Below are 9,431 nucleotides of genomic sequence, written 5' to 3' on the forward strand. Positions count from 1 at the left end.
TGTATGGACTGGACAAAATTGAGTCCTTCATTAAATCCAAAGACCACAAGGACATGCTTAAAAATCTTTTGGATGAAAATGACAGACTTAAACTGAGAACCGAAACCATGCAAAAATTTGACTCTTTAAACGCCAACGTAAGCTCAGAAAACAAAATTGATGTTGAAAATGCATCTGAGCTTAACGAGGACGAAAACATGAGCGAAATTTCTGTAGAGGACACGGTTGACTGCTCAGAATTTATTAAAACCGAACCTGAAAACCACAAGAATCTTATTTCTGAAAATTCAGTGGAGTTCGCTCGGTTGTCCCATCAAAAGTCCCCAAAATTATTTGAGAAAGCTGTTGTGTATCAAAAGGTCAGGACCACTCCGAATCAAGTATACAAGGTAACAGGAGTTACCGAACATCAAACAGCTGAACTTGTAGCCATTGTAAACGAAGACAATGCTGATGGCTGCGATGAGTACTTCTGGGAAGCTCCAATTGATAATGCAGACGAAACCATTGGTTTATCTGAAAGAACTTCCTGGAAGAGCAAAGGAAGATACATACCTGAACCCTTGAATAAGCCGAACAACTTCGATGAGCCAAGCACCAGTGGTACAAAAGATATTCCTCAGAAGAATGATCACTCGGCAAAAGAAGACATTCCCTCGGCTCCTTCGACTCAAAGTAAAACTCCTATAGTTCAAAAGGAACCGGACAAGGAGACACCGAAAACGAAAGCAAATGTTCATCATCAACCTGCACAGATGAGGAATAGGAAGAGAGAAAGGAACAATAGATACAGGAAGAACCTTTCTGAAAGGAAACAATTCTGGCATTCCCAGAATGCATATTTCTCTCATCAAGACAAGAATCTGAAGTATGATAACAATCCTGTAGGAAAGCTTGAAAGTCACAAAAACCGAAAGCCAAGGTTCGGTTCACAAGAAGATATCAACCGAAAGCCAAGGTTCGGTTCACAAAGAGATATCAACTGAAAGCTAAGGTTCGGTTCTGAAAAAGATATCAACCGAAAGCCAAGGTTCGGTTCTGAAAAAGACTTCAACCGAAACCAAAGGTTTGGTTCCAAAAACTGCTCCAACTGAACGCAAAGGTTCAGTTCCGAAGTCAAAAGAGAACAAAACTCTAAGGTCAGTCCCTTCAACGATCAAAAGCAAAAGGGTCACCTAGAGTCTCCAGCCAGAAAATCCTCTCAATCCAAACCCTCTCGTTCAAATTCTTCTCGTTCTTCTAATTCTTCTACTCCCACCAATTCGTCTCCGTCTTACTCTGAAGCTAATTCCTCTTGCTTTCAAAAATCTCATTCGTCAGCTGAGCAAAAGGGGAAGCAGAAGGTCAATGAATCCAAACCAGAGTCCAAACCTAACTCACCCAATCCTAACAAAATAAAGTTTTTTACCATTAAAAGGAAAGATGAAACAACTCTTATAAAATGAACTTATCTTGTTGATGTCTCTCTTATTGTTCCCGTTCCTATGCAAAGCTCACGTGGACCCAAGAAACTTTGGGTTCCTAAATCTGTCTAATTTTTGCAGGTTATAAGTGACGAGCAGTTCGACGAAGAATGGTACATCGATAGTGGTTGCTCACGTCACATGACAGGGAGGAAAGAGGAGCTTAGGGAATACAGATCTCTTGCAAATGGTGGCAACGTCAAGTTTGGAAATAATTCTTTCGCCACCATAAAGGGATACGGGATGATAACAAATGGGGACTTTACTATAAGGAAGGTGGCTTATGTGGAAGGACTCCAACACAACCTAATTAGTGTATCTCAGCTTGTTGGAGGTACAGGTCTCAAAGTCTCGTTCGATGATGAAGGTTCTGAAATCATAGAGAAAAAGTCAAAGAAAATGATCTCAAGTCAGAGCGAAAGGGTGAAATGTTTCCCTTAAACCTTAAACCCATCAAAGGAAACCCAACTATATGCTTGTTGTCAAAAGCTCAATCCGACGAAAGCTGGCTGTGGCACCAAAGATTATCTCATCTCAATTTTAAAGATATCAAACGACTTGTCACTGGAGGTCATGTTAGGGGTCTTCCATTTCTCAAGTTCGATAGAGATCATTTGTGTGCTGCATGCGAAATGGGGAAGCAGAGTCATCAAAGTCACCCATCTATAATCAACACAAAAGTTGTTGAACCACTCGAATTACTTCATATTGATTTGTGTGGTCCTTCATCTATCGAAAGCATCGGTGGTAGCAAGTATATTCTTGTTATCGTTGATGACTTTTCACGATTTACATGGGTGTTCTTTCTAAAGCTCAAATCTGAAGCGACTCAAAAGCTGAAAGTGTTTATCAAGCAAATTGAAGTACAGCTCAGGAAGGTTGTTCGCAACATCAGAAGCGACAATGGTCTCGAATTCAAGAACAGGGAGTTTGAAGAATTTCTTGCAGAAAAGGAAATTAGACACAATTTCTCAGCTCCCTACACACCGCAACAGAACGGAATAGTCGAAAGACGAAACCGATCTTTGTGTGAAGCTGCCCGAACTATGCTAAGTTTCGCTTCCTTACCTCTTTATTTTTGGGCTGACGCTATTTCGGCTGCTTGTTTTACACAGAATAGGTCCTATCTCAACAAGAGATTCGCACTCACCCCATATGAGATACTGAAAAACAGAAAGCCAAATGTGAAATTTTTCCATGTGTTCGGCTCAAGGTGTTTCATCTTTAATTCTAAAGAACACCGCAACAAGTTTGATGTCAAAGCCGACGAGGGAATATTTCTGGGTTACTCGCTCACATCCAAGGCATACAGGGTCCTAAACAAGCGTTCGAGAAAGATTGAAGAGACATACTATGTGACCTTTCACGACAACTATGTCAAGAAGCTACAGGCTAAAGAAGACACCGCTGGGGAAATCTTTCCTCTAACTGGCCAGGTCACAGTCTCGGTCGCCAACTTATATGACACATTTCTGGAGCTCTTTGATGAACCGGAGAACGCTTCACTCTCCGAAGCAGGTGCAGCAGACAACAAAGTTGATCACATGAAGCAGATTGTCGAAGATACTGCAAGAAGAATGCATGAAGGAGATTCAACCACTAACGACTCTCCATCCAACAACGCTCAAGTCGAGGGGGAGCCAAACTCACAAGTTGAGGGGGAGCCAAGCTCACAAGTTGAGGGGGAGCCAAGCTTACAGGTCCAGGGGGAGCCAAATTCTACAACTTCAACTGAAGGTCCTTCATCAACCGAAGAGGCCTCAACACCAGGAAGCTCAGAACCACAAGAAACACCTGAACCTCATGTCTCTCAAAGCTCATCAATTGAGGACGAACATGATGATCTGACACTTGATTACGATAGCTAATCTGAGCCAGACGAAATAATTAATGCTGAACTAGATCCAACCTTTAATCCGAATTACCCTCCTCTTATCAAATGGACCAGAGATCATCCTGTCTCTCAAGTAGTTGGCGATGTTTCTGAAAAGGTTCTGACCCGATCACAACTAAAGGCAAAACAGACTTCCTTATTTTCAAAGGTTGAGTTTTATATGTTTAACTCATTCGTATCAAAAGTTGAACCGAAGACAGTTAACTCTGCCCTAGATCACTCTGATTGGGTTCAAGCTATGCAAGATGAACTGAACGAATTTGAAAGGAACAAAGTCTGGCGCCTCATTCCAACTCCTCCAGATGCTTCGGTTGTTCGTCTCAAATGGGTTTTTAGGAACAAATTGGACAAGGAAGGTAATATTATAAGAAACAAGGCTCGTCTGGTGGTAAAGGGATACTGTCAGGAGGAAGGGATAGACTACGAAGAGACTTTCGCTCCAGTACCTAGGCTAGAATCTGTTAGAATATTTCTGGCTTATGCTGCTCACAAGAACTTTGAAGTCTTCCAAATGGACGTCAAGTGTGCATTTCTCAATGGAGAACTCGAAGAAACTGTGTACGTGGAGCAACCTCCCGGGTTCGTGAACAAAACGCATCCAAATCATTGCTATATTTTGGATAAAGCTGTGTACGGCCTCAAGCAAGCTCCGAGGGCCTGGTATGAAACGCTTACAAAATTTTTAAAGATGTCTAAATTCAAACAAGGTTCGGTTGACCCAACCTTCTTTCGCAAAAAGGAAGGTAACCACCTTATGATAGTTCACATTTATGTCAATGACATCATCTTTGGCTCCACGAATCCCAGCTTAACAGCTGAATTCAGAAAGCTGATGGAGACTAAGTTTGAAATGAGCTCAATGGGTCCTATTAACTTTTTCCTTGTTTTAAACATAAGACAGGGACCCGAAGGCATCTTTATTAATCAGGAAGCTTACACGAAGACTCTCCTAGCAAAGTTTGGTATGATGGGAGACACAAAAGTCAAAGTCCCAATGGTATTCGGCACCAAGCTTACCCCATCCCTAGACAAACTGGCTGTCGAAATCACACTCTTTCGTCAAATGATTGGATCACTGATGTATCTAACTGCTAGCAGACCTGATATCATGTTTTCTGTGTGTTATTGTGCTTGATTTCAGGAAAACCCACGCGAACCTCACATGCTTGCAGTGAAGAACATCTTACGATATCTTAAGCGAACCACCTCCTTAGGTCTATGGTATCCATCCAACTCAAGCTTCTTTGTTCAAGCCTATTCTGATGCTGACCTTGGAGGATGTGGACTCGACCGTAAAAGCACAACTGGTGGTTGTCAATTTCTTGACGGGAAGTTAGTCAGCTGGCAATCCAAGAAACAAACGTGCGTGTTGCTATCTACTGCCGAAGCGGAATACATTGCAGCTGCATCCTGCACATCACAAGTGATTTGGATCGAAAGTCAACTTCGAGACTATGGACTCAATATGAAGAAGATCCCACTATATTGTGACTCTGAAAGTGCAATTAGGATCTATCATAACCCAATGCAACACTCCATAACCGAACACATAGCACTGCGGTATCACTTCATCAAAGATCACGTGGAAGATGGAAACGTCGAAGTTCACTTCGTAAGAACCACTGATCAACTGGCTGACGTCTTTACAAAAGCTCTTCCTGAAGCATCATTCAATAAAATATTGCAAGGACTAGGTATGATGGAATCAAAGTCAGTACCTCACACTATCTCTCAAAGTCAAACGTAAGAACCGAAACCAACCGAACGTTCGGGTTCGTTTCAACTATCTGACTCACTCGTTACTTCAAAGGTAGTTTTTCTATGTTGTATATTTCTTGTACAATTTTTGTTTTTCCTCGTGTCAAAATCTCTTTTCCTTGTTTGCCTAAATTTCTTGGTTTTTCAAAATTTTTATTGAACCGAAACCAACCGAAGGTTCGGGTTCGGTTTTTTCAAAATTTTATTGAACCGAAACCAACCGAAGGTTCGGGTTCAGTTTTTCAAAATTTTCTAGAACCGAAACCAACTGAACGTTCGGGTTCGGTTTTTCATTTGTCAAATTTTCAAGTTGTTTAAAGTTTTTTTATGTCTAATTTTTTTTTTAAGTTTTTAATCTCAAAAACTCCAAAAATATTTTCTTTTATTTCTTGTATGATTTGTGTTTGTTTGTGGGATAAATTTGATGAAATTCCTAAGTGTCCCTAGAAGCATGCTGCTGTATGTGTCTCAAGCCTCATAAGATTTTGAATAATGGCCCTCATGACCTGGTATACACAAACCTTGTCTTCCCAATAAGGTCAACTCATTTATTCTAATCGTGAGCTACCTCACTCTTTTCTCACATGAGTTAAGAGTTTCCTTCTTGGTCCTTATTTTCGCAGTAGAGGTACTTCGCTCTCTTACACCATCTCCACATTACTTCTCCACTACACTCATTCCATCATAGTAACCCTTGAGACTCTCAGAAATTACCACTGAGGTTTATGGTTACACAACATCTGTGTTTATGATCTTAGTATTGTGTCACTACGAACTAAGTGAAACCCAAAATTCCACACCTAAAGAATTGACGGTGAACAATTAAATTGCTCAAGTTTTCACTAAAGAATTGACGAAAGTACCCTATTAAAATCTCCAATTTTATGTGATTCCTATGAAATTGTTTAAACCCAAAACATTTCTTCCCTTGGGATCGTGTTCTTATTTTTCTTTCTGAGATTTTATTTCTTTTCAAGCCACTCTTATTTAGCCTAATTAAAAGAAGCCTTTCAACATTTCTTAATAAATGGTTGATCGTAATTTAACGGGAATCCTCTTTTAAACCTTAAGTTCTCTCTTGTCCTGTGACATTAAATGCGCGTCTGGGAATAGTAACGGCTTGTCCCTATGAAACGGCGCTTGTTGGACGGCGTGATCCTAGGAACCTGACACTCTCTCTCCTACGTGATCATCTTTAATTCTAAATAACATTGCAACAAGTTTGATGTCAAAGCCGACGAGGGAATATTTCTGGGTTACTCGCTCACATCCAAGGCATACAGGGTCCTAAACAAGCGTTCGAGAAGGATTGAAGAGACATACTATGTGACCTTTGACGACAACTATGTCAAGAAGCTACAGGCTAAAGAAGACACCGCTGGGGAAATCTTTCCTCTAACTGGCCAGGTCACAGTCTCGGTCGCCAACTTATATGACACATTTCTGGAGCTCTTTGATGAACCGGAGAACGCTTCACTCTCCGAAGCAGGTGCAGCAGACAACAAAGTTGATCACATGAAGCAGATTGTCGAAGATACTACAAGAAGAATGCATGAAGGAGATTCAACCACTAACGACTCTCCATCCAACAACACTCAAGTCGAGGGGGAGCCAAGCTCACAAGTTGAGGGGGAGCCAAGCTTACAGGTCCAGGGGGAGCCAAATTCTACAACTTCAACCGAAGGTCCTTCATCAACCGAAGAGGCCTCAACACCAGGAAGCTCAGAACCACAAGAAACACCTGAACTTCATGTCTCTCAAAGCTCATCAATTGAGGACGAACATGATGATCTGACACTTGATTACGATAGCCAATCTGAGCCAGACGAAATAATTAATGCTGAACTAGATCCAACCTTTAATCCGAATTACCCTCCTCTTATCAAATGGACCAGAGATCATCCTGTCTCTCAAGTAGTTGGCGATGTTTCTGAAAAGGTTCTGACCCGATCACAACTAAAGGCAAAACAGACTTCCTTATTTTCAAAGGTTGAGTTTTGTATGTTTAACTCATTCGTATCAAAAGTTGAACCGAAGACAGTTAACTCTGCCCTAGATCACTCTGATTGGGTTCAAGCTATGCAAGATGAACTGAACGAATTTGAAAGGAACAAAGTCTGGCGCCTCATTCCAACTCCTCCAGATGCTTCGGTTGTTGGTCTCAAATGGGTTTTTAGGAACAAATTGGACAAGGAAGGTAATATTATAAGAAACAAGGCTCGTCTGGTGGTAAAGGGATACTGTCAGGAGGAAGGGATAGAGTATGAAGAGACTTTCGCTCCAGTAGCTAGGCTAGAATCTATTAGAATATTTCTGGCTTATGTTGCTCACAAGAACTTTTAAGTCTTCCAAATGGACGTCAAGTGTGCATTTCTCAATGGAGAACTCGAAGAAACTGTGTACGTGGAGCAACCTCCCGGGTTCGTGAACAAAAAGCATCCAAATCATTGCTATATTTTGGATAAAGCTGTGTACGGCCTCAAGCAAGCTCCGAGGGCCTGGTATGAAACGCTTACAAAATTTTTAAAGATGTCTAAATTCAAACAAGGTTCGGTTGACCCAACCTTCTTTCGCAAAAAGGAAGGTAACCACCTTATGATAGTTCACATTTATGTCAATGACATCATCTTTGGCTCCACGAATCCCAGCTTAACAGCTGAATTCAGAAAGCTGATGGAGACTAAGTTTGAAATGAGCTCAATGGGTCCTATTAACTTTTTCCTTGTTTTAAACATAAGACAGGGACCCGAAGGCATCTTTATTAATCAGGAAGCTTACACGAAGACTCTCCTAGCAAAGTTTGGTATGATGGGAGACACAAAAGTCAAAGTCCCAATGGTATTCGGCACCAAGCTTACCCCATCCCTAGACAAACCGGCTGTCGATATCACACTCTTTCGTCAAATGATTGGATCACTGATGTATCTAACTGCTAGCAGACCTGATATCATCTTTTCTGTGTGTTATTGTGCTCGATTTCAGGCAAACCCACGCGAACCTCACATGCTTGCAGTGAAGAACATCTTACGATATCTTAAGCGAACCACCTCCTTAGGTCTATGGTATCCATCCAACTCAAGCTTCTTTGTTCAAGCCTATTCTGATGCTGACCTTGGAGGATGTGGACTCGACTGTAAAAGCACAACCTGTGGTTGTCAATTTCTTGACGGGAAGTTAGTCAGCTGGCAATCCAAGAAACAAACGTGCGTGTCGCTATCTACTGCCGAAGCGGAATACATTGCAGCTGCATCCTACACATCACAAGTGATTTGGATCCAAAGTCAACTTCGAGACTATGGACTCAATATGAAGAAGATCCCACTATATTGTGACTCTGAAAGTGCAATTAGGATCTATCATAACCCAGTGCAACACTCCAAAACCGAACACATAGCACTGCGGTATCACTTCATCAAAGATCACGTGGAAGATGGAAACGTCGAAGTTCACTTCGTAAGAACCACTGATCAACTGGCTGACGTCTTTACAAAAGCTCTTCCTGAAGCATCATTCAATAAAATATTGCAAGGACTAGGTATGATGGAATCAAAGTCAGTACCTCACACTATCTCTCAAACTCAAACGTAAGAACCGAAACCAACCGAACGTTCGGGTTCGGTTCAACTATCTGACTCACTCGTTACTTCAAAGGTAGTTTTTCTATGTTGTATATTTCTTGTACAATTTTTGTTTTTCCTCGTGTCAAAATCTCTTTTCCTTGTTTGCCTAAATTTCTTGGTTTTTCAAAATTTTTATTGAACCGAAACCAACCGAAGGTTCGGGTTCGGTTTTTTCAAAATTTTATTGAACCGAAACCAACCGAAGGTTCGGGTTCAGTTTTTCAAAATTTTCTAGAACCGAAACCAACTGAACGTTCGGGTTCGGTTTTTCATTTGTCAAATTTTCAAGTTGTTTAAAGTTGTTTAAAGTTTTTTTATGTCTAATTTTTTTTTAAAGTTTTTAATCTCAAAAACTCCAAAAATATTTTCTTTTATTTCTTGTATGATTTGTGTTTGTTTGTGGGATAAATTTGATGAAATACTTAAGTGTCCCTAGAAGCATGTTGCTGTATGTGTCTCAAGCCTCATAAGATTTTGAATAATGGCCCTCATGACCTGGTATACACAAACCTTGTCTTCCCAATAAGGCCAATTCATTTATTCTAATTGTGAGCTACCTCACTCTTTTCTCACATGAGTTAAGAGTTTCCTGCTTGGTCCTTCTTTTCGCAGCAGAGGTACTTCGCTCTCTTACACCATCTCCACATTACTTCTCCACTACACTCATTCCATCATAGTAACCCTTGAGACTCTCAG

This window comes from Lactuca saligna, chromosome 4 (assembly GCF_052625555.1).
Source record: "Lactuca saligna cultivar CGN05327 chromosome 4, ASM5262555v1, whole genome shotgun sequence".
NCBI lineage: Eukaryota > Viridiplantae > Streptophyta > Magnoliopsida > Asterales > Asteraceae > Lactuca > Lactuca saligna.